Here is a 25,846-nt window from a genome sequence, read left to right on the forward strand (position 1 = left end):
CCGGTATTCTTACCTGAAAAATCTCATAAACAGAGGAGCCTGTCGGGCCACAGTCCATGGGGTTGCCAAGAGTCGGACATGACTGAGCGACTAAGCACACACACAATGAAAGGTCAGAGGAAAAAAAGCATTCCTTCTAGCTTTGGTTAGATGTGGTCTACAATCAAATCAAATTCTTATTAATTAGGTTCTTGTTCTGTCCCTTACTGTCACTGCCAAACTAAATTGCTGCAAAAATAATCCTTTCCTATGGGAGATCTTACAGACAGACCCTAATTGTCCCTGCCAAGCTGACTAGAATTGAGTTCTGAAAAGAATGAAAAAAAGGTCAAAGAGGCAAACAAGACATTTTTGAAATACTTGTTCTTTAAGGGCTTGAGTGAGTATGAGGCCAGAGCCTGGGGGTACACAGCTGAGGTCAGTCGGTATTAATTGCAGACACCTAGGGGTAATTAGTAGTAATTACCCAAAGGAAAGAGGAGCAGCCAGACAGACTTAAAGACAGCATTTCCAGGAGTTCCTACCACACAGGGAACCTAATACTGCAGTTTCTAGGTAAGAGGAAATAAATGAGTTTTCCACTACAATTTACTTAGAGAGTTTAAAAATTGCACTTACAGGGAACCCTGAGGGAAGGTTATGTATATATTATTAACATTTGCAGTCCCCTCTATACAGAGGTGGAGTTTATGTGCCCAACCCTTTAGTATGAGTTGTTCTTATGATTTAACCAGTAGAATGCAGGGGAAGTGAAATTTGGCTACTGTTACTTGGTCTTATGGAGAAGGCAATGGCACTCCACTCCAGCACTCTTGCCTGGAAAATCCCATGGATGGAGGAGCCTGGTGGGCTGCAGTCCATGGGGTCGCTAAGAGTCGGACATGACTGAGCGACTTCACTTTCACTTTTTCACTTTCATGCATTGGAGAAGGAAATGGCAACCCACTCCAGTGTTCTTGCCTGGAGAATCCCAGGGGCAGGAGAGCCTGGTGGGCTGATGTCTATGGGGTCACACAGAGTCGGACACGACTGAAGTGACTTAGTAGCAGCAGCAGCAGCAGCTTGGTCTTAAGAGACCTTGCAGCTTCCACTTTACTTTCTAGGAATGCTAAGCTGAGTTCATCTTGTGAGGAAACTGGTCAAACCTACAGAGGATGAGCAGTGTTGTGAAAATACAGGCATCCCAGCAGATGGCTCAAACTGCAGACTTATGAGTGTATTTTGCATTTTCCAGCTAATGGTATACCTTGAGTATTTGACACTCCAAGTAGATTCTTTCAACACCTCCCTCTCTTTCATGACAAAATTATTTTCAATAATAATAATGATAATGATAGTAATTTCTTGGCATATTCTTTAATTTTAAAACAAACAATTGGCAAAATTATGAATGTCAATTTCAAGGATACTCATTCACATTGAGAAAAATATTTTGTATATACACTAAAAATTGTATGTACCAAACAAAAATATTATTTCTAACAATTCTCATTTTGCCTCAACTTAAAAAAAATTTATTACATAAATATCTCTAAGTGGTCTTAAGACAATGATTGTAAACACAAATAAACAAAGCTTGACTTCCTTCTAGTCCATCATTCTATCCTTGTTAAATGCAAATCTTAAACAGAAGAATATATAGTGCCATAGAAGAGTTGGAGATACAAAGTGCATCTAATGAAAGCTTGAGCAACTCCCAATCATTAGGAAATTATTTTTGAAAGAAAAATCTGTAATTGACCTTGTATGGGTTGGGGTTGCCAGCTCTAGTAAGTTCTCCAAATTAATTTCCAGGTAGAAAACAATGTTTTTAAAGGATAAGTAATAAAATATATTAATTTGAAACTTAAATACATATTATTAAAAGTCAAGAGCCCCAGCATTGTCTAGAAACTAGACTAATGTTAGAGAGTGCCCCTCCAAAATTCATATGTTAAAACCTAATCCCCAGTGCAGTCATAGTTGGAGGTGGGACCTTGGAGAAGTGATTTGGTCATTAAGGGGATGCTCCCTCTCCCCTTCTGCCATGTGAGGTCACAGCATTTAAGAACCAGGATGTAGGTCCCCATCAGAATCGATGATGCTAGTGCCCTCCAGACTTCTAGCCCCCAGAACTGTGAGAAGTGAATTTCTGTTGTTTATACGTAACCCAATCTATGGTAGTTTGTTAAAGCAGCCTGAAAAAACCAAGACAGCGTCCTTCAATTTTTTTTTTCCAGTGAGGAATAATAACTGACACTATTTAGAGATACTGGCACATGGTGATAATCAAAAATAGACTGATTTTCAGCCACTTTTATTATTGTTTTGAAGTTGTATAGTGTCCCTTGTTGTACCTTGGGTGAACTAATTCCAGTCATTCTACACCTTACCTGACTGCAACCCCATGAATGAGCCAGATGAGACCAGCAGAACTGCCCAATGAACACAAAGAACTGTCAGAAATAATACGTGATTATTCTGTGCTGCTGAATTTTGAGGTGATGGCCATATATCAGTGGTGCCGAGAATAATCACCTCAAGCAATTGGCCTAGATTTTTCTTCCCGAAGCAAGAAACTAGGAGCTTTAAATGAATACTGGTCTCCATGTTCAAAGTTGAAAGTAAAGATTTGGAGAATATGTGCATATATCTGGCTTATTTAAAAAGATGCAATTTTTTAAAAGATGGGAGAGGTGGTTTAAGAAGGAAACAAGGAGAGAAAAATGTTTCTGTGGATATTGGAGATTTAGAAGTTTCATAAATATATTGGAAAGTGGGTATTTCAAAGAAATCTTTGTATAAACTACTGAGATAAATCCTGGTAGCATCTGGAACATGAAACCAGATTTTCTGGAGTGGGATTTCAACATTCCTGAAACCATGAGAAACATTCCTTGGTGGTTACAAAGATACAAAACTCTGTCGCCTAGACCAGGAGGAACACATTGTGGGGATTAATAGTTTCCTGGTATGAAGCTTTGACACACTTGTTGGTAGGTAATTTCTAGAGAACTAAGATATCATGGAAAAAAAAGTGGCAAAAGTAATATATAAAACCCACTAACAACTAATAACTTTTAATTTATATGGAGGTTAATTATATAACCAATGATAAATGCTATTTCCATATACTGTACCTGAAAAGCCTACCAATAGGAAACTGAAGTCACAGAAACTGAAAAATTATTTTAAACATTTTTTGTTAATCATGACTTTTATGACTTTAATTGATTTTTCATGATATCTCAAACCTTTCTCAAAGAATGGATTATTTTTTTGTGGGGATTATATAATTTAGCAAAGATCAAATGCATATTTTGAACATTGAAAAGACTGCATACCAGAAGAGGTGATGGTCTATTCAGGTGAAATTAAACTGAAGCTTGTAGAGATGAGAACTACATTCTGGGAAATAATGAAGCGCTGTAAGTTTCAGCTGTTGTGGAATACAATAGATGTCTAAGGCAGAACAATGATGGAGGGTGCACTGGTGACAAGGGATGATCAGGACTGAAATTATGATCCCAGTTGTTCAATGTTAAACAAGAAATTTGAAAACAATTTTGAGTGATGAAAATAAACTCATGGATCACTAAGACTTAATGGGTAGAAATTTAGGAATATAATGTGGCAATGGGAAGTATGTATCTTATTCAAGCAATATGGAATGCAAGAGCACAGTTGGATGTGATGTTGGGAGTTATAATAACACATATATACATTTGGGCTCTGTCCCCATTTCTAGTACAGAGCTCCTAAGTAACTTGGAATTTCCTAAGTAAAGAGAGCATAAACATGTCTTTTGATATTTTAATGGTGACTTTTTAATGGGGCTGCTTGCCAGAAGAGCAGACTATGGGATTAGAGGGTTTCAGCCCTCCTACCCTACCCCACAAGCCCTCCCCATCACCTCTCCTAGTTTCCAACCTCCAAGGAGAGGAAAGAGGTTTGTTCAGTCTCCTTTGGCCAGTGATTTAATCAGTAATGCATTTGTAATAAAGCTTCCATTAACAACTCAAAAGGACTAGGTTTGGAGAGCTTCTGGGTTGGTGACTATATGGAGATTTGAGGAGATTGGTCTGCTCAGTGCATGGAAGCTTTGCACACTTTCTCCAAACCTTGCCCTGTGCATCACATCCATCAGGCTGTTCCTGAGTTACATCATTTTATAATAAGCTGGTAGGCTAGTAGGTAAAATGTTTCTCTGAGTGCTGGAGCCATCCTAGAAAAGCTAATCAAACCCAAGGAGGTCAGAAGCACAGGTAACAGTATGGTCTTGTAATTGACATCTGAAGTGTGGAGGGGATCAGTCTTCTAGGATTTAACTCTTGTGACCTAAGAAAGGGGTTGTTGAACCCTTCAATCTATAGCTGGTTGTTCACAGGTGACAAGCTGAGTTTGTAATTGACATCCGAAGAGGAAGGCAGTCATGTGGGCCCTTAATCTGTGGAATTTGATGCTGTCCCCTAGTAGATAGTGTCAGAATTGGGTTGAATTATAGGATTCCCAGCTGGTATCAGAGAATTGCTTGGTAACATGAAAAATAAGCTCCCTCCCCTCTCCCCTTCACCAAATTAAATTCATTGGATGGTCAGAACATTTTTTGTAGGATAATCCATTTTTAATAGGGTACAGGGTGATGAATGGTAGAGACATTTTGGGGATGATATAAAGACAGAAAAATATACATGTTATTTTTTGTGGGATGGACTATAACATACCTGGTCAGATTCGAGAATAGGAATGAAATTTTCATGATAAAGTTTGCAAAATTAATAGTGTCAAGACACAAAGGTGTGGCAGATTTTCATTTACTGTCCACGCATTATTAAAAGTGTCCTATTAAAAACAGAGGAGTTGATACATGATTAGCACTCCTAGCCAAAAATGAATTTCATAATTAAGAAACTTTAAAAGAAACTGCTGGTCTGTACTTTAATCAATAATAAAAAAACAGCTTGTATAAGAACAGTGTCAGGAAATTTGGACTGGAAATAATCAGGGTACAATAGAAATTCTTCATAGGTAAAGAAGGGAAATGTGGACTTGGTCAGACCTGATTCCAGCATCTTTGAAGGTAAAGTTGAGAGAAAATCAGGTTCTGGTTCCATAACAAAGGATTCAAAATTAATCATAGCTAAAATGAGGTAGAAATACATAGCAACAGCAGTGATGCTTGAATTTCTACTAAAAGCTAATTACTCTTCCCGGCTTCCAGGTTCTTTTAGGAAAGCAGTTTGCCTTTTTTTTTTTTTTTTCTCAATTACCATGGACCCTAAAAAGGAGAAAAGGCCTGTGGTGGTGAGAGAACCCATGTGACTGCTTGTAGATAAGCTCAGATATTTTTAAAGGTCACATGTAAAGAGTAAAGGAACGCATCCCCAGTAAGGGGTCAGTGTAAAATTGTGCTAGAATACTATAGGAAAATGTTACAAATACACCAAGCGCTAAATATCCTGAGGCTTGAGAAAGATGCCAACTTATAACAATTCTGGAAAGAGGAATTAGTCAGGGGCTGCCTGTGGTGCAGCCAGGATGACAGTGACAGAAATGCTGTTCGGTACTCTTGCTTGCTTCCGTCTCTGTCAGGAAGAAGCTGCAAACTGGAAAGAAAACAAATGTAGCTTAAACAGTATTTCAGTGTGTAATAGGGAGAATAAGTGACAAAGAGAATCTTGCTGTTCTAAATGTTTTTATCTCTGGACCATGTCTGAGTGAAGCAGTCATGGTCAGGTAATCATGAGTCTACCTATTGTGTGTCTGTGGTTCTATCTGCTGCTACCTGGCATTCTAAAATAACTATTGACAAGTATATATTCCTATTATATGATATATAATCTTATGAGTGGCATTCCAAAAAATATTTTTGAAGGAAAATAAATCCTAACAATGGCAATTTCAGCAAGTAATTTTGGGTAATGCTGGTGACTTTGCTAAGAAGTCATGTTACATTATTTTAATATTATCCATCAGCATTAGCTTATATTGTCCATGTTTGAATGTTTGCTATAGCCTACATACTTACTATTAAACCTATATCTTTTATTAAGTAATGTTTTTAAATATCAGTAATGATGAGTAAAGAGTATGAATAATATTAAAAGTATTTCAAGAGTAACTTAAGATTTCAGAAATTCCTGAGAATTCCTGGGAATCTGATTTATTGTCGCTAGATCCCAAAGAAGAATATTTGTCAGCAATTTGGAAATGTCACATAAACCACCCTGGGCTTGTATCAATTATGACAAACCTGATTTTACTTTTGCTAGTGTAAGTGGAATGTGTGTTAATCAGGCTGCCTCTGATTTATTACAACTGGGTTTCAGTAAAGCATTTCACAGTCTCTTGTTATATCTTATAACAAGTGGAGAAGACGGAGATAGCTCAATAATAGCACCATTAAGTAAATTTGTAGCTTGTTAAAACAACAATATCTAAAGTGTGCTGAATAACGGATCAGCATCATCTTGAGGTCATTATACTAGAGGTCAGCCCCATGGCTGTGATCTTGGCCACATCCTCATGAATGACTTGAAGGAAGCTGAAAAAGTCACTTTTCATATATGCACAGTATTATTAAACACACATAGAATGTGTGAATAATATATTGGCTGATAAAGACTCAAAAACTTCCAGTGAGTTGAAAGAAGATAGTTCAATCAGATGAAATTTAAGTCTAGCAGTTATATTTTAAAAACCTAGCTCTACAAGTACATAATGCATGAGCCTTAGATTACTGATAATTTATGTGGGAAAATAATCCTGGAAGTTTAAATTGACTAGACATTCAATATGAACTTACAGTAAGACAGGATTTCCAAGAAATCTATTGTGATCTTTAGTTTCATTAACATAAATAACATATCCATGCAAGATATTCATATCTTTGGATTCTATGAGCACCAGACAACATCTAGAGTATTATATTCAGTTTTGGAGTTTAACTGATAAGTGGGCATAAATCCAGAAGATGATGACCAGAATAGAAAAAGTTTCTAGATATAAAACTGTGAGAACTGGAGCAGATTCACTGGATAAGTGAATACTGTTGGGGGAAGAACCATTGTTTTGATACATTAGAAGAACACAATCTTGCCTATGCATATGAACTAGAGATTACACTTATTCATTATAGCCCTAGGTAAATAAGGCTAATTAGTTAAGGTGGTAGGGAGATACATTGTAATTCAAATTGCAAAAGCATTGGGAAAGGCTCTAAACTCCTCATCATTGAAGACATGTGAACAGGTTAGTTTTGGTGCCTCACAATCTACCTACTTTATTTTCCTGCATTTTCTGATTGATCATATTAGGTGACATCAAAGTTTCTCTCATCAGGAAGAATCTAAGATTTTATGTAATAACCAATAATTAAACCTGAAAATGGAGAATATGAGCCTATCTGCTGTATTATTAACTCTCATTTGTTAGAGTCAGATTAGTCTGGCCAACTATACCAGTTTGCCTTGGCCTGTCCCAGTTTTAACACAGCAAGTCCTGTTTCCCAGGAAATCTCTCAGTCCTGAGTAAACAAGAGTTGGTCACCCTAGTTAAACTCAGTCAGTAATTCAAGATGTACATCTTATTTCTTGAGTCATAGAGTTGATCCATGAGATGGGATTTGCTGTAAAGGATTAGTTGATCTGACTTTCCCTCCACAGAGCCTCCCCTACATCATCATCCCACACCAGAATGGTATATTTATAACTAGTGATGGAACTACATTGACATATCATTATCCAAAGTCCATAGTTTATACTAGGGTTCATCCTTGATGGTGTATTTTCTATTGTTTAGTCATTAAGTTGTGTCTGACTCTTTGCTACCCCATGAACTGTAGCCCACCAGGTTCCTCAGTGGTGGGATTTCCCCAGGCAAGAAAACTGGAATGGGTCACTATTTCCTTCTACAGGGGATCTTCCTGACCCAGGGATCAAACCTGGGTGTCCTGCATTGGCAGTTGGATTCTTTACCAACAGAGCCACCTTAGAAGCCCCCTCCTTTTTTTATATGAATGTAGACAAATGTATACAGGCATGTACCCACCACTGTAGTGTCATACAGAAGAGTTTCATGGCCCTGAAAATCTCCTAAGAATATACCTATTCATCTCCTCCCCGCTAAACCTCTGCCAACCACTGATTTTCTTTAACTGCTTCTATTGTTTTGCCTTTTCCAAAATGTCATGTAGTTGGAATCATACAGTATGTAGCCTTTTTAGATTGCCTTCCTTCACTTAATAATATGAATTCAAGCTTTTTCTGTCACACAGCTATTTAGGTTAGAAAAATATATTAGGAGTCTCAACAAATGAGAAGGGCCTAAATATCTTGACCTACAGAAGTGTCTACTCTCGGTAGAGTTAATTTACTTTGCTAAATCTCAATTTCTTCATTAGCAAAATGGAGTATAATAACACTTACCTTGGAATGTTTTGAGGATTAGAGGTATTGTGTAACAAATAACACTATAATAGTGGAATTGCTATTGTGAGACTATTGTAAAGGATCCAATGAGATAGGAAGTAATTGATAAAAAAGAAAAATGAAGGAATTAATGCAAAGAAATAAAATAGTACTATCAGAAAGGCTTATAGTTTTTCTTCCCTAGAGGGACCAGAGTGGGCTCCAGTGGCACTCCTGCTTCTGTTTGGGAATGATTTAGGAGGAGAGACTCCATTTGTGATAGCTACTCCCAAGATCTGTCCATGGAACGTAGGATGTTAAGGAACAGTAGACAGATACACTTTTAAGTGTAGAGTAGTCAATAATAAGAGGTTGGATTTAGAGGAAAATTTGGCTCAAGATTCACTGTATATGAAGGTCTAGGATGGCCTAGGCAGTAGAATATGAAAGTGAGTATGTCCAAGTCCTCATGTGTTCACAGATGGTGTCAGTATTTTTTAGTAGGATGGGTGTTTGGCACACTCAAGTCTCCCATGGGTACTCAGGGTTTACTGCCATCTCCACACCTGATACATTTTTAAATGAATTTTATTGCATGTTTTCTTACTTGAATGATGAACTAGATATTTTCTCAATGCCCCATACCCCACCCTGAGATCTGCTTTCTATCCTTCTCTACTCTGCTTTCTGCCCTGGAAGCTTGATCTGTATGGACTACATTAATAGGTCCCATTCAGGTACAAGTATCTTTTCTAACTCGATGTCAAGTTCTACATTTACGATACTTTCTTTAGTTCTGAGAGAGGAAGATGGTGAAATCTGTTATGGAGAAAGTATCCATATGACTAATGAATTGTAGGAACTCATAGCAGATTGTGTGGATTGTATTACTACAGGTTCAATATCTATATTCAGTCAGTGCTTAAATAATATGTATGATTATCATCACATGTTCCATTCTGAAAACAGAGCTGAAGCATTTTCGTTTTTTTCAAAGAGTAAATGTTGCAAACTAAAATTTTTTTTCAGGTTTGTGAAAAGGGTGACTGGGCTAAGACAGTCACAATTTTTATTCCTTCATTGATTTGCCTTTCATTTCCTTTTCTCTTCCCTCCCTCCTACTTTTATTTAGCACTGCTTGAATAATGTAAGATGAGTACTAGGATAAAAGCAAGGGTATCTGGAAGGCATAGATTTATCAGAAGGGGCTGCCGCCTAAGCAAAATTTGACACTAGCACTTGGACTCTTCCTTCCATTTGAATGATCTTCAGGTTATAGTCTTTAGATAACAACAGATAGATAAACAGAAACCTTTAGCTAGCTAACAATCAAAATCCTGAATAGGTATATTACATTTTATTAAACACAGTTACAACTTATGATATATATGTGACATTTTGCCAAGTTGGAAGTTTTTTTTTCTGATTTCTTCTCCATTATTTATGTAACTAGTGCATTGCTATAATTGGGAAATACAAGGGGTTTTTTTGGCATTTGGGAGAAAAGTCCCCAGTAAGATCTTAATGTCTGTTTTATTGGGGATCTAGAGAACAAACTAATTCACTTCTAAATATCATTAAAATACTTAAATCAATTTCAGTTATCATTGATAGGAATTTTTAAGTAAAATGCTTCACAGAGGCAGGCTAGGTCATAATATAGCAAAATTTCTTATTTCAATTACTGCAACTTATATTTTCCTACAATTTTCATCTCTCCTCTGTATGTCACTAGAGTAGCAGGTTTTCATTATGTTCATCTCTAGTTTTTGATGAGTAATTTCATTAATGATCCCCACATAATTGGCAAAGTATCTGTCTATTCATCCTCTAAGTATCTGTTCATCCATTCATTTGTGTGCCAGGAAATGTGTTAATGTGTAGGAAAGTAAGAAAAGAAACAAAATTGTTACTGTCAAGTGAACTTGCAGAACTAATGAAAGAGACAGGCAAAAAAAATTGGCAATTAGTGTGATGTGGTTAGGCTGCTAGTTTCGACTATGGTGGTCAGTGAAGGATTTTTGGAAGGAGATGAAAGCCTAGAGGTAGGATGCAGGGGGTTGGGGGGATGGTAAGTTACCACTGAGCCAAATTATAACTTGGAGTTATCTGAGTGAGTTGAGAGAGTAAGGCGGCTAGAGGCTGAAGCTTATTTGAGGGCGTAACGTTCCAAGAGATCATGCCATATTTGTGGAGGTGTAATGTACATCATTTAATACATCTGGAATTCAGGGGATCGATGAGAACCTTGATGTGCCCAAAGTTACAGGCAGGCGTCAGATCTTGAAAGTTCTCTTGTGAACTGGGAGACTTTGCTTTTTTATTTTTCCTATAAAACTCATTGGTGAGCCAGTGATGGGTGTTGAGCAGAGTAAAATGATCAAATATGTGTTTCAGAAGGCTTACTCTCAGGGCTGTGGAGAATAGATAGGAGGGGCCGTTAGACTGTGAGTGAATGAGAGCAGGGACCAGGTCTGTTTGTTTAATACTGTATCTCCAGGACCTTGTCCAATGTTTGATGCATGGTGATTCTCCCATCAGTATTTGTTAAATTAAGGAGTATACACAGAGATTATGTAGGACACTTTTGAAGTAATCCTGGTAAGAAATGGTGAAGATAATTGGGAAGGATAAAGAGTGGATAATTTGGATTGGTGTTTTTCAAATTTTTCTAATTAAGACCTATATTAGGAAATATACAGAACTTGGTATATATACGCACAAACACCCACACCTAAAACTAATGTTTTACTAAATAGTATTTACTCTTACTACCTGTGGCACACAATTTTCTATCCTATGCCATGCCATGTATTAATTTCCTAGAGTTGCTGTAATAAATACCACAGACTTGGTGGCTTAAATGAAAGAGTATATTTTCTCACAATTCTAGAAGTCCGAGGTCAAAATGTCAGTACGTTTGGCTTCTTTTGAGGACCATGAGGGAAGAATCTGTTCCAGACATCTCTCCTTGTTTTGTAGAAGAGGGTCTTCCTTCCTGTATCTTTGTATGGTCTAACCTCCTTGCATATCTGTGTCCCAGTCTTGTCTTTTCTTCATAAGAACATCGTATTGGATTAGGGCCCAGACTCTGATGTTGGGAGGGATTGGGGGCAGGAGGAGAAGGAGGAGAAGGGGACGACAGAGGATGAGATGGCTGGATGGCATCACTGACTTGATGGACGTGAGTCTCAGTGAACTCCGGGAGTTGGTGATGGACAGGGAGGCCTGGCGTGCTGCGATTCATGGGGTCGCAAAGAGTAGGACACGACTGAGCGACTGATCTGATCTGAATGTGACTTCATCTTACTCTACTTTTCTTTTTAAGCCTTTTCTCTAAACACAGTCACATTCTGTGGTGTTGAATGTTAGGACTTCAACATATGAATTTGGTGGGGGGAACAATAACACTATTCTGTGAAAAAAAAAACAACCAAAGTCCATTGTGCATATTCAGATTCACTCTTTGCTGTCCATTCTGTGTTTGTTTGTTTAATCTAAATAATTACGTGTATACATCTTTATAGCATCATGTACAATAGTGTCTCTGTCCTAAAATGTCCTGTGTTTAACCTGTTCACTCTTCCCCTTCCCAAATCCCTGGTAACCACTGATGTTTTTTTAATCTCCATAGTTTTGCCTTTTCCACATTTCACATAGTTAGAATCATATAGTATATGGTCTTTTCAGATTGGCTTCTTTCATATAGTAATATTTTCTTTTTAAAATGTCATTTCTAACCTGTTGATCTTCATGATCAACTAAAGGATTGCTAACTTCTATGTGGAAAACATTGGTGTAAGGAGCTACTAAGGAGGTAGAATTGTCAGGACTTTGTGACTGTTAAGATATGGGGAGGAGAGGGGTCTGGGACTTAGGATGCAGTCTGTTATGAGTATTCAACTGACATGCAGGTGTTAACTGAAGTCCTGGATGTCCACCCATAAAGTGAAGAGAGAGTGAAAATGGAAGTGTTGAGGAATAAATCCTAGAGAGTATCAATTTCATAGGTGTCATACTTTGTTTTGGGTTTAAATTTGAGTTGAGCATCTTCAGTTGTGTTGGCTTACCATTTTTTCCCCTGTGAGCTGTTTGTTTATATCTTGTATAAACATTTCTTACTTGTTTATTGATCTTTTCAATAGTTTGAGATAAAGCTTTCTTTAATAAAGGAAGTATTTGAAAACATAATAATGGACTATTTATCCTATTTGTCTTTTAGCTTTGTCTATGATATTAGTTACTATGCAGAAATTCTAGATTTATATAGAATCAATTTTACCAGTATATAACTTTATGTTAATATTTCCTGAATTTTATGGCATGCTTACCAAGGCCTTCTCCACTCATATCACATAAAAAATATTCTTGGATGTTTTCTTAAAGTACATTTATTCTTTTGTTTAAGCTTTAAATTTGAAAATTGTATTATTCTGAAATAATGTTTATATAAGTGGCAACATGGGTATCTGGTTTTGTCCATATGACCTGGCAAATGACCTAGCACTATTTATTAAAGAATTTTCTTTTTCCCTCTTATTTTAAATGATATATTTCTCACATACTAATATATAATGTGTATTTGATTATTTCTGGTCTTCATTTTGTTTCAGTGGTCTGCCTGTCTACTCCTGACCAGAATTACATAATTTTAATTCATTTTATGATATATATTCGAGATACTGGATAGGGCTAGTCTTTTATCCATATACATTTCCATGGGTAGCTTCACTTATTCCATCTTCCAAGTGATCTTTCAAAAAAATTGTCAGACCCTATCTCCACCTTAGAAATCCCCAACCCAAACAAACACTTTGGAAATTTGATCGGGTCTATAGTGAAATTTTCCATGGACGGAGGAGCCTGGTAGGCTGCAGTCCATGGGGTTGCTAAGAGTTGGACATGACTGAGCAACTTCACTTTTACTTTTCCTTTCATGCATTGGAGAAGGAAATGGCAACCCACTCCAGTGTTCTTGCCTGGAGAATCCCAGGGACGGCGGAGCCTGGTGGGCTGACGTCTACGGGGTTGCACAGAGTTGGACACGACTGAAGACTTAGCAGCAGCAGCAGCAGCATAGTGAAATTGTAAAGTAGGAATTTTGCCTTCTTTCCACTACTGATTCATCATATTCAAGGTAATTTTATTGGGTATCCATGTGGCTTTGGACAATGATGACTGTCTAACATCTGCAAAAATTTCTTCCCTAACCCATAAGAAAATATAAGAAAAGTAAATTCTATGCAAAACAATGCCCTTAGCATACCTGGCAGACAGAACATGCCAAAACTGTAAAAATAGCTATCTGTAAAGGGTGAAAAATGACCAAATTGCAGCGGGTGATCTTTCACTCCACTATCTCATATCCAAAGAAAAATCATGAGGAAGACAAAAGAGGGAGGCAAGTAATGAGCTGTCATAGTGACTTGGAAAGTCTCCTCAAAATATTATATCTTCCCTGAATCTGAAAGGAAACAAAACCAAAACTTGGAAATGTGTCTGTGAAAATCAGTGCAAGAGCTACAGGGCAGGGACTTCAGAGTTCCTGATTTAAAGGCACAGGCCCAGTTTACAAGGAGAGATGCAATTACATGGACAGACCTGCTTTAAATAGGCAGTCTTCAAAATGCACAGCTTCTGGTTGGGGGCGGGGGGGGGGGGGGGCTGTGGTGTGGTGGTGAGGAAAGGGCTGGAAAGTGTTCCTTTGCAGTCTAGTAGGTGGAAACGCCCATGGATGGAGGAGCCTGGTAGGCTGCAGTCCATGGGGTTGCTAAGAGTCAGACAGGACTGAGTGACTTCACTTTCACTTTTCACTTTCATGCGTTGGAGGAGGAAATGGCAACCCACTCCACTGTTCTTGCCTGGAGAATCCCAGGGACAGGGGAGCCTGGTGGGCTGCCGTCTATGGGGTCACACAGAGTCAGACACGACTGACGACTTAGCAGCAGCAGTTAAGTAGAAATAGTAAAGAAAGGTGAGGGAGATTTTTAGAAAGGCAAGAAAAACAGAAAGCAGTGAAATAGAGGACTGGAAACCCTTCCCCCAACATCAGAATAAACAAAAACTCCTTGCTAAAGTATTTTGATTGCTATACTGACAGATAAGTGGGGTATTAATAATGTGAATACCAGAAAATACTCTAGTATCATAAAAATGAACAGAAGAAAGATAAAGTCCATATACATATATTGCAGAAAATCCGTAGATGAAATTTCAGATGTAATTGAGAAAATTAACCACTTCTTACCTTGGAAAATGAAAACAAATCAGAAGAAAACTGTAAGCCAGTAACTCTAAACAGAATTAAATATGTTTAAAGAAGCATTCAAGGATTTTAGAAACTGTTATTAATCAGAAGTTTGAAAGTAAAACAGAAGTGGGCAAAAGAAAACTGAAAAAAGAGATTGAACTCAGGAAAGAAATAGAAAAAAAGTATCTCGTAAGTAAAGAAAAAAATTCCAATAACAAACTCAATAAATATTATGAATTCCAAAGATAAACTTGAAGAAAAGTTTATTAAGGCCTGTTGGAAAAAAAAAAAACAACCTAGACAAAGAAATGAAATGATATATAATCAAAAGAAATGACATAATCAAAAAAGAACAAAAATGGTCAGAAAGAAAGCATGTCATTATAGTGACATTGGGGGACATTCCAGGTATAGTTCCCAAGGCTGAAGACTGATTGGCCTGTGCTGTCTACAAAGCCGGTCTGTTTCCTTCACCTTTGCTTGGTGGTCAGCTTCTTACAAGACCTAGACTAAGACAGAAGATAGCTTTAACTTCTTTTCAAGTCCATTCACATGTGAGTGAATCTTGTTTCAGCTCCTTTTTTCATAAGTGAATCTGGGTCCAGTGCTTTACAAGGTATGGAACACTTAGTTCTTGGTAAGTTGTAGAAAATGAATTCCTATCTCTGCTTGCTTCTGAAATCAGAGCTCAGCAGGCCGAAAACCTTCATTCCTGAATTGCGTTAGGGCTGTTTCATTTCTGCTCCCCGGAGACGTGTGTGTTTGTGCATGTGTGTGCATGTGTGCTATTTTGAAATTTTTCAGTTTTATATTTTAAATACAGTTTTGTGTAGTAGATAAGTCTGAAAATATGAACTGTAATTTAACTTGAAATTTCTTATTCTCTTTGAAAGGAGAATTTCAAACTTTTTATATATCCTGTATATTTTTTGTTAAGTTTATTCTTAAATAAACTTTTTGAACTTTAAAAAATATTAGTGTCTTCTCTCATCCATTGTAATTTCAAATAGGCTATTGTTTGCACAAGGAAAAGCTATTGAATTATATATATATATAATATAAAACCTATTGAAATATATATATATGTATATAAAACTAGGTACCTTAATTTTTTTCTATTTTTCTAATAATTTTTATAGTATATTTGCTATTGTTTACACATGTGAAATTTTAACATCTGAAAATAATGCCATTTTGCATGATCTTTTCTAATGTCTGTACTTTATTCTTTAGAGTAAATGGATTAACTGTAACTAAGTGTACTAACTGTAACTTCAAGAAGGATATTGTTGTGTTATTCCTAACTTTTAATGAAAATTCAGTTAATGTTTTACCATATTGTATGATATAACATCTTTTTAATTTATTTAGATCCACTAGATTGTAGATTAATTAAAAAGTAATTTAAAACCTACATTAATTGAAAATTATTTGTACTTTAAACTTCATATTTTAACTGAAGCTTTTGTCATACTTTTGTTATAGAATCAAGGTTTCTTATTTGAATATGAGCTACTGATTGGAGATTTACGTCCTATTTAGCATAAACCATACCCATAAAATATGGCATAAAATTTATGTTTTTTAGGTACCTGGCATTTTAAGATATTTATGATTCATAGGATCTCTAAACTTTGACCTTACCCCAACCAAACAATTTAACTGAATTTCCTTAGAAACACTTTTTTGACACGTCTTATTGATTGTTGTAGCTTCTAATTTATGTGTGTTGTTAAAGTTCAGTGTAAACAGTGTTTTAGAACATAGAACTCTGTAAGTATTCACTCGTCAAGTTGGAGCAAATGTAGATGTGGGCCCATTGATACTGCTATCTACCAGTAGTCATAAATCCATGATCAATACTTTCTTTTTAGAGAGGAAGCTGAACAGTTATTATTCCTTGAAGATGATGAAGTAGATGTCAATTAAATCTGCTTCCTAAAACTTTGTCTGTCAACTCAGGGAAGGTCATAGCATTCTGATTGAATTTACTTTTTTTTCTAATGGTTATATATTTATTTATTTTTTAATTTAAATTTATTTTTTAACTCAAGGAAAATTGCTTTACAACATTGTGTTGGTTTCTGCCACACAACAATGAGAATTAGCCATAATTACTCATACTTCCCCTTTTTCTTGAGCCTCCCTCAGCCCCCGCCCCCATCCCAACCTTCTAGGTCATCACAGAGTGCCAGGATGGGTTCTCTGTGCTATATAGCAACTTCCCACTAGCTATCCATTTGACACATGATAGTGTATATATGTCAATGCTACTTTCTCCATTTGCCCTACCCTTTCTATATATATGGAATCTAGAAAGATATACTGATGAACCCATTTGCAGGGAAGGACTGGAGACAGAGATGTAGAGAATAGACTTATGTATACAGCGGGGGAAGGAGAGGGTGGGACAAGTTTAAACTTTTTAAAGATTAGAAATGTCTATTGAATTTTAATATTCATTATTTTAATTTTTGCATTGACTGTGATTTTTCTCAAAGTGAACTCTATAATGTCTTTCAGTTCAGTTTAGTCGCTCAGTCGTGTCCGACTCTTTGCAGCCCCATGAATTGCAGCATGCCAGGCCTCCCTGTCCATCACCAACTCCCGGAGTTCACTCAAACTCATGTCCATCGAGTCAGTGATTCCATCCAGCCATCTCATCCTCTGTCATCCCCTTCTCCTCCTGCCCCCAATCCCTCCCAGCATCAGAGTCTTTTCCAATGACTCAACTCTTCGCATCAGGTGGCCAAAGTACTGGAGTTTCAGCTTTAGCATCATTCCTTCCAAAGAAATCCCAGGGCTGATCTCCTTCAGAATGGACTGGTTGGATCTCCTTGCAGTCCAAGGGACTCTCAAGAGTCTTCTCCAACACCACAGCTCAAAAGCATCAATTCTTCGGTGCTCAGCTTTCTTCACAGTCCAACTCTCACAGCCATACATGGCCACTGGAAAAACCATAGCCTTGACTAGACGGACCTTTGTTGGCAAAGTGATGTCTCTGCTTCTGAATATGCTATCTAGGTTGGTCATAACTTTCCTTCCAAGGAGTAAGTGTCTTTTAATTTCATAGCTGCAGTCACCATCTGCAGTGACTTTGGAGCCCCCAAAAATAAAGTCTGCCACTGTTTCCACTGTTTCCCCATCTATTTCCCATGAAGTGATGGGACCAGATGCCATGATCTTCGTTTTCTGAATGTTGAGCTTTAAGCCAACTTTTTCATTCTCCTCTTTCACTTTCATCAAGAGGCTTTTGAGTTCCTCTTCACTTTCTGCCATAAGGGTGGTGTCATCTGCATATCTGAGGTTATTGATATTTCTCCTGGCAATCTTTATTCCAGCTTGTGCTTCTTCCAGCCCAGCATTTCTCATGATGTACTCTGCAGATAAGTTAAATAAGCAGGGTGACAATATACAGCCTTGACGTACTCCTTTTCCTGTTTTGAGCCAGTCTGTTGTTCCATGTGAGCTATACTTGCATCTGGCATATCATTATTTGAATTTATTATTATAATGCATTTATTAATATTTAAATATATTTGATTACATTATTATTTTGCTATACACTGAAATCTTCTTGCTATCATATTATTTAGGATTCTTGCATTGAAATTCACATGTGAAATTGGTGTACATCTTAGCAAGCTGCCTTCTTCATAATTTGACAATTTTTATAATCTATTTAAGATTCATAAACTTAAATGACATTACCCTTTGAATTTTGTCATGCGTTGAATTTTCAAACAGATGTTTCCTACACTGAGAAGTTTCTTATTAATGATAATAGCATTGGAATCAATCATCGCCACCACCTATTTCCACTCAACCTTCCTGACATTTCTCTAGTCTCTAGTGAGGAGCTTCTATCACTCACTCACTCCTTAAGTAAAAAAATGATGAATAAAATGAAATGTTATACTGTATATCATCTGCTGAGTCAATGGTAGGACTGGGATCATTTTTTTTCTTATTCCACATACACACATGTTCTCTTTTACACACACTTTCTCTCATATTATAACAGAAGATTAATACAAATTGAAATGATTACTAAGAGCTTTTCTCTCCAGTGGTATTAGGTACACAGTTTTCTACTGAGACTAGTGGAACTTCAGTGGGTTTATCTCAGGTGATTGATCTCAAGGATGGCATACTTTATGTTTTTAAAAATTGTTCTACTTGAGAAGACTCAATTTTCTTTACACAGGAGGTAGACTTAAGTAAACATAAGAAAAAAGCAAATGATAAAGTTCTTGAACATTTAGATAAGGATACATCTTGATCATTTCTTTCCTTTGAAATGAACATTCTATTACATTTATTTATCCACTAATCCAAACTGTACTTTCTTTGTGGTAGTGGTGAACCAGCTCTTAAATAATTATTAAGCATTTATGATCTTTTTTCATCTACTCATTTTGTTTTCAGAGAGGACAACTAGCGACAGAGAGGATATATGGGTATATTGGAGACATTAGCAATGTATAAGAAGTGACAAATACTTTTGCAAAAGACAAGTGGATATACATTTAGTTATTACATTTCTGTTTTGAAAATCAAGTATTCTGTAATTGGTAGGTAATTTTGGAGCTCTGGTGTAGGTGTAATTTCTTATTTTTGAGGTTGGTAAACATGCCATACAGTGATATTTTTACCTAACAAGGGCCCACATTTAAAGTACCTATATTTATTTTAGAATCAAGCATGGTATATTACCATGCAGACTTCATTTTGCATTTTTGTTAGGAGACATTATTAAACATTTCATATGTTGTAAATTATTTATAATGCTACTTCAGCAGCATCTTGAACTATTTGCTGATCTATCTAGAAATTGCACTTCTGATCATAGTCTGCATACTCAAGAAAGGAAAATAAAACCTTACTGTGGTCTTTTAAAAAAAACAAATAATGAACTGAAAATAGAAAGGAATCAGATTGTAATACATGTGATTGAGGTTAAAAAAATTCAGAGAGAGATTGTAACTTAAAGTGATAACAGATTCAAACATAGAAAAACCCAACAAATCTACCTTGTTGTTAAACCAATAGCAACAAATCTTGGCAGAAATTAGTCTTTAGTTGTTAACAAAGCTATGAAAAGAAGACATTGTGGTTTTAACAGACGAAAACAGTTAAACCAAAAGTGGAAATACTAAATATTTTTATTATTAATTATTTAAGCATTAGAAAGTACACTGAATAATAAAATAATCTTTCATTTTTTAGCTTCTTTCTCTTTAGGTTTATTGACGTTTTCATATTTGCTACAATTTTCTTAAGGAAATTGCCAAGCACTCTCCTATTTGGGCTAACGTGACTTTAATTGATCTATTTTCTCATTTCCCCAATTTATAATTAATAGCATGAAAAGAAAAATCCATCTGTACTGCCCATCCCCAAGTAGCCATGGCCATATAATGCAGAATAGTGGATAAATATATCTTTATATTTCCATTCAGCAGTCCAATAATAATGACTAAAGTTTGTTGTCTGGCAGAACTCCCAGGTACTTATAAAAGAGACCAAGATCTCTGAAAATGATAGGTCCTTTCCAACACACTGTGCTAAAAATCTTGTCAATTGTAAAATAATTGTTAGCCATTGTGGGGTTTGGGGCAACAGGGATTTACATGACTATTGAGATAAATTTTTTAGAACTGTGTAGGGTCTAGCCAACAGTTCTTGGCAGCATTTTAAACAGCATTAAGTTTCCTGGCAATGCCAAGGATCAGGTCCAGGGGAACTGACTCCGTCACTGTAATTATTTCTAAGCTTATTCTGTTCCAAAACAAAGCAACTTGAGGACAGGTCTGTTGTAAATTTTCTAAGACTGCTTCACATGCAAGGTCCTTGGGTATTTCTCTTCTAGACGTATTTGTTTGGACCAATTCAGATATGGTTTCTTTGATTTTTGTTACTTGGCACTATTGCTGCAGTCTTGGTCAAAATCTGGAATTTTAAGATTTAATAGTCATAGGGGAATCATGGCCTCAAATTCACTGTTCCATTGTATGAGAGATGTCAACATGAGCTTGTCTAAAGAATGGGTACTAACATCAAGGACAAGAATTGCTTCATATCAGTCCCAAACAGTCGTAAATGGTTTAATTTTTATGTGTGCACATGGGTGGAGAGGAGGAAGTTGAGTCTCCGTTGATCTTAATGTGTACGGGAAGAGTTGAGTATTCAGTGCATTTTACAGTATGCTTAACAACTTAATGAGTTTTGGAATAAAAGGGAGCATGTAAATCATTGCAAGTTCACTGTTAAAGTTCAGTGTTCTTATCAAATAAAACTGCCATGACCCTGAAAGAAGTGACTGGAGGGACCACATCCGCTCACTTTTTATAGGGTGAACTGTAAACTTATCACATCTATGGAATACCCTGCCCCACTCCCTGTCCCCCATCCCAGGAAGGGATTTGAAAAAGAATTCAGGCATTTGACAATACATACTGGCTAAAGACCTGTCCTCAAAACATATTTTAAGATAGGTTTTCAAATTCCACACAAGTAGATATGCCTCGGGTCTTACATACCAACTCAGGCAAACTTTGTACTTATGTGTTACACAACAGAACCATTTGCCTTATAGAAACTAATTCAGGCATAAGTCTTTAAAGGACAAGGGGTGCATTTATTGGAGACCTAAGTGTCAAAGATGGAGGCAACTACAGATAGAACATTAACCAACATTTTATCATATGCAAATACATCAAGGCACAGAGAAATTATATGACATGATTGAGTCAGGGAGTTACTCAGAACATAGATCTCCTAACTCTTGATGATGTTTCACTAGATTAGAAAAAGAGTAACGGGGTTAGAAGCAGCATGAAAATAAAGTTCAATTTTTTGCTGTTATAGTCAAGGCATCTTTACAGAGTACTTTCTCCCTCTGAATGTCACTACAGAGGCCATCTCTCTGTAGATATTCAGTATATATACTTTCTTGCAGACTTTTGGTCTCAGTTATTTGGAAAAAAAAATATTTTCAGTGAACTTTCCCCCCTTCATATTGATAATATCACTTTATTTCTTTGTAATACCTCATTACTGAAGGTCATCTTTTAAATTTTTTTTTAACAAGTGGAAATAACATTTATGATGTACCTAACTTGAACTTTGGGACTTACTTATTTCAAAGGAATCATTTCACAATATAATTTACACTGTCTTATGTATTAAATCTGTTTGATCTATTTTTTCAGAAGTTCAAGGTCTTTTTCTATCTTTCTATCAAGCCTAGTTACACACATGACCCTGGTAATTGCCTCTGAAGGCATCAGTATTTTGAAGTATGTAATCCAGTACACATATATCTGGTAAACCATAGATTTTGCACTCCTGAGAAATGTAATTTTTTAAAAATGATAGCCAAATGTTTTAGAACTGCACTGTCCAATATGGCAGCCACATAGTTAATTTAAATTGAAATTGTATATAAATAAAACTTAACATTCAGTTCCTCAATCAAACTAACCATATTTCAAGTACTTAATAACCACATATGGCTAAAACTACTGCATTAGGTAGCACAGATATAGGACATTTCTATACTCTTAGACAGTTCTATTGGACTACTCTTCTCAAGAAGTATTAGTACTCCATTCCAAGATCCTTGCATTAAAAGTGGCTATTTTACCTGAAGAATCAGTTCAGTTCAGCTGTTCAGTCGTGTCCAACTCTTTGCAACCCCATGAACCGCAGCACACCAGGCCTCCCTGTCCATTACCAACTCCTGGTGTCCACCCAAACCCATGTCCATCGAGTCGATGATGCCATCCAACCATCTCATCTTCTGTCATCCCCTTCTCTTCCTGCCCTCAATCTTTCCCAGCATCAGGGTCTTTTCCAATTGTCAGCTCTTTGCATCAGGTGGCCAAAGTATTGGAGTTTCAGTTTCAACATCAGTCTTTCCAATGAACACCCAGAACTGATCTCCTTCAGAATGGACTGGTTGGATCTCCTTGCAGTCCAAGGGACTCTCAAGAGTCTTCTCCAACACCACAGTTCAAAAGCACCAATTCTTTGGTGCTCAGTTTTATTTATAGTCCAACTCTTACATCCATATATGACCACTGGAAATACCATAGCCTTGACTAGATGGACCTTTGTAGACAAAGTAATGTCTCTGCTTTTTAATATGCTATCTAGGTTGGTCATAAGTTTCCTTCCAAGGAGTAAGCGTCTTTTAATTTCATGGCCACAATCACCATCTGCAGTGATTTTGGAGTCCAGAAAAATAAAGTCAGCCCCTGTTTCCACTGTTTCCCCATCTATTTCCCATGAAGTGATGGGACCGGATGCCATGATCTTAGTTTTCTGAATGTTGAGCTTTAAGCCAAGTTTTCACTCTCCTCTTTCACTTTCATCAAGATGCTCTTTAGTTCTTCACTTTCTGCCACAAGGGTGGTGTCATCTGCATATCTGAGGTTATTGATATTTCTCCCAGCAATCTTGATTCCGGCTTGTGCTTCTTCCAGCCCAGTGTTTCTCACGATGTACTCTGCATATAAGTTAAATAAGCAGGGTGACAATATATAGCCTTGACGTACTCCTTTTCCTATTTGGAACCAGCCTGTTGTTCCAGGTCCAGTTCTAATTGTTGCTTCCTGACCTGCATACAGGTTTCTTAAGAGGTAGGTCAGGTGGTCTGGTATTCCCATCTCTTGAAGAATTTTCCACAGTTTAGTGATCCACACAGTCAAAGGCTTTGGCATAGTCAATAAAGCAGAGACAGTTGTTTTTCTGGAACTCTCTTGCTTTTTCCATGCTCCAGCGGGTGTTGGCAATTTGATCTCTGGTTCCCCTGCCTTTTCTAAAACTAGCTTGAACATCTGGAAGTTCATGGTTCACATATTGTTGAAGACTGGCTTGGAGAATTTTGAGCATTACTTTACTAGCGTGTGAGATGAGTGCAGTTGTGCGGTAGTTTGAGTGTTCTTTGGCATTGCCTTTCTTTGGGATTGGAATGAAAACTGACCTTTTCCGGTCCTGTGGCCACTGCTGAGTTTTCCAAATTTGCTGGCATATTGAGTGCAGCATTTTCACAGCATCATCTTCCAGGATTTGAAATAGCTCAACTGGAATTCCATCACCTCCACTAGCTTTGTTCGTAGTAATGCTTTCTAAGGCCCACTTGACTTCACATTCCAGGATGTCTGGCTCTAGGTCAGTGATCACACCATCATGATTATCTGGGTCATGAAGATCTGTTTTGCGTAGTTCTTCTGTGTATTCTTGTCACCTCTTCTTAATATCTTCTGCTTCTGTTAGGTCCATACCATTTCTGTCCTTTATTGAGCCCATCTTTGCATGAAATGTTCCCTTGGTGTCTCTAATTTTCTTGAAGAGATCTCTAGTCTTTCCCATTCTATTGTTTTCCTCTATTTCTTTGCATTGATTGCTGAGGAAGGCTTTCTTATCTCTCCTTGCTATTCTTTTGAACTCTGCATTCAAATGGGTGTATCTTTCTTTTTCTCCTTTGCTTTTCACCTCTCTTTTTTCACAGCTATTTGTAAGGCCTATTCAGACAGCCATTTTGCTTTTTTGCATTTCTTTTTCTTGGGGATGGTCTTGATTCCTGTCTCCTGTACAATATCACGAACCTCCATCCATAGTTCATCAGGCACTCTGTCTATCAGATCTAGGCCCTTAAATCTATTTCTCACTTCCACTATATAGTCATAAGGGATTTAGGTCATACCTAAATGGTCTAATGGTTTTCCCCACTTTCTTAAATTTCAATCTGAATTTTGCAATAAGGAGTTCATGATCTGAGCCACAGTCAGCTCCCAGTCTTATTTTTGCTGATTGTATAGAGCTTCTCCATCTTTGGCTGCAACGAATATAATCAATCTGATTTCGGTGTTGACCATCTGGTGATGTCCATGTGTAGAGTCTTCTCTTGTGTTGTTGGATGAGGGTGTTTGTGATGACCAGTGCATTCTCTTGGCAGAACTCTGTTAGCCTTTGCCCTGATTCATTCTGTACTCCAAGGTCAAATTTGCCTGTTACTCCAGGTGTTTCTTGACTTCCTACTTTTGCATTCCAGTCCCCTATAATGAAAAAGACATCTTTTTTGGGTGTTAGTTCTAGAAGGTCATGTAGGTCTTCATAGAACCGTTCAACTTCAGCTTCTTCAGCATTACTGGTCAGGGCATAGACTTGAATTATCATGATATTAAATGGTTTGCCTTGGAAACAAACAGAGATCATTCTGTCATTTTTCAGATTGCTTCCAAGTACTGCATTTTGGACTCTTTTGTTGACTATGATAGCTACTCCATTTCTTCTAAGGGATTCCTACCCACAGTAGTAGATATAATGGTCATCTGAGTTAAATTCACCCATTCCAGTCCATCTTAGTTCACTGATTCCTAGAAGGTCCATGTTGACTCCTGTCATCTCCTGTTTGATGACTTTCAATTTGCCTTGATTCATGGACCTAACATTCCAGTTTCCTATGTAATATTGCTCTTTATAGCATCGAACCTTGTTTCTATCAGCAGTCCCATTCACACCTGGGTGTTGTTTTTGCTTTGGCTCCAGCCCTTCATTCTTTCTGGAGTTATTTCTCCACTGATCTCTAGTAGCATATTGGGCACTTATCAACCTGGGGAGTTCATCTTTCAGTGTCCTATCTTTTTGCCTTTTCATACTGTTCATGGGGTTCAAGGCAAGAATACTGAAGTGGTTTGCCATTCCCTTCTCCAGTGGGCCACATTCTGTCAGACCTCTCCACCATGACCCATCTGTCTTGGTTAGCCCCATAGGCCAGATTGGGTGGCCCCATACAGGGCCAGTTCAGATTGGCCAGTTGTCCGTGACTGTAGTTGCAGTCTGTATGCCCCCTGATCCCCTCTTTCAGGGCCTACCGTCTTACCTGGGTTTCTTCTACCTTGAATGCAGGGTCTCTCTGCATGGCTGTTCCAGCAAAGCCCAGCCGCTGCTCCTTACCTTGGACTCGGGGTAGCTCCTGTTGGCCACTGCCCCTGACCTCAGGCATGGGGTAGCTCCTCTCAGCCGTGAAGAATTATATATCAATACATCAAGCATGTGAATTTTCTTAAATATTTTAAATTGAAAAACACATTAACACATTTGGGCTATTTTCTTGACCATATCACTTTCTAGCTGTGCAGTTTGAAAACAATTTCTCCCTATGCTTTAATTTCCATCTTTTAAAATATAGACCATGATA

General features: G+C 37.2%; 1 long non-coding RNA gene across 2 annotated transcripts in view; it reads left to right on the top strand.

Annotated features, from left to right (window-relative positions):
* Window positions 1-417: 417 nt before the first annotated feature.
* The window catches only part of LOC129646458 (uncharacterized), a 28,238-nt gene continuing 2,809 nt past the window's right edge, over window positions 418-25,846 (top strand). For both annotated transcript variants that reach the window (XR_008711931.1, XR_008711932.1), the window contains exon 1: window positions 418-555. This is a non-coding gene — a long non-coding RNA (uncharacterized LOC129646458). The remainder of the gene's footprint in view (window positions 556-25,846) is intronic.

Source organism: Bubalus kerabau, chromosome 3, assembly GCF_029407905.1.
Source record: "Bubalus kerabau isolate K-KA32 ecotype Philippines breed swamp buffalo chromosome 3, PCC_UOA_SB_1v2, whole genome shotgun sequence".
Lineage (NCBI taxonomy): Eukaryota > Metazoa > Chordata > Mammalia > Artiodactyla > Bovidae > Bubalus > Bubalus kerabau.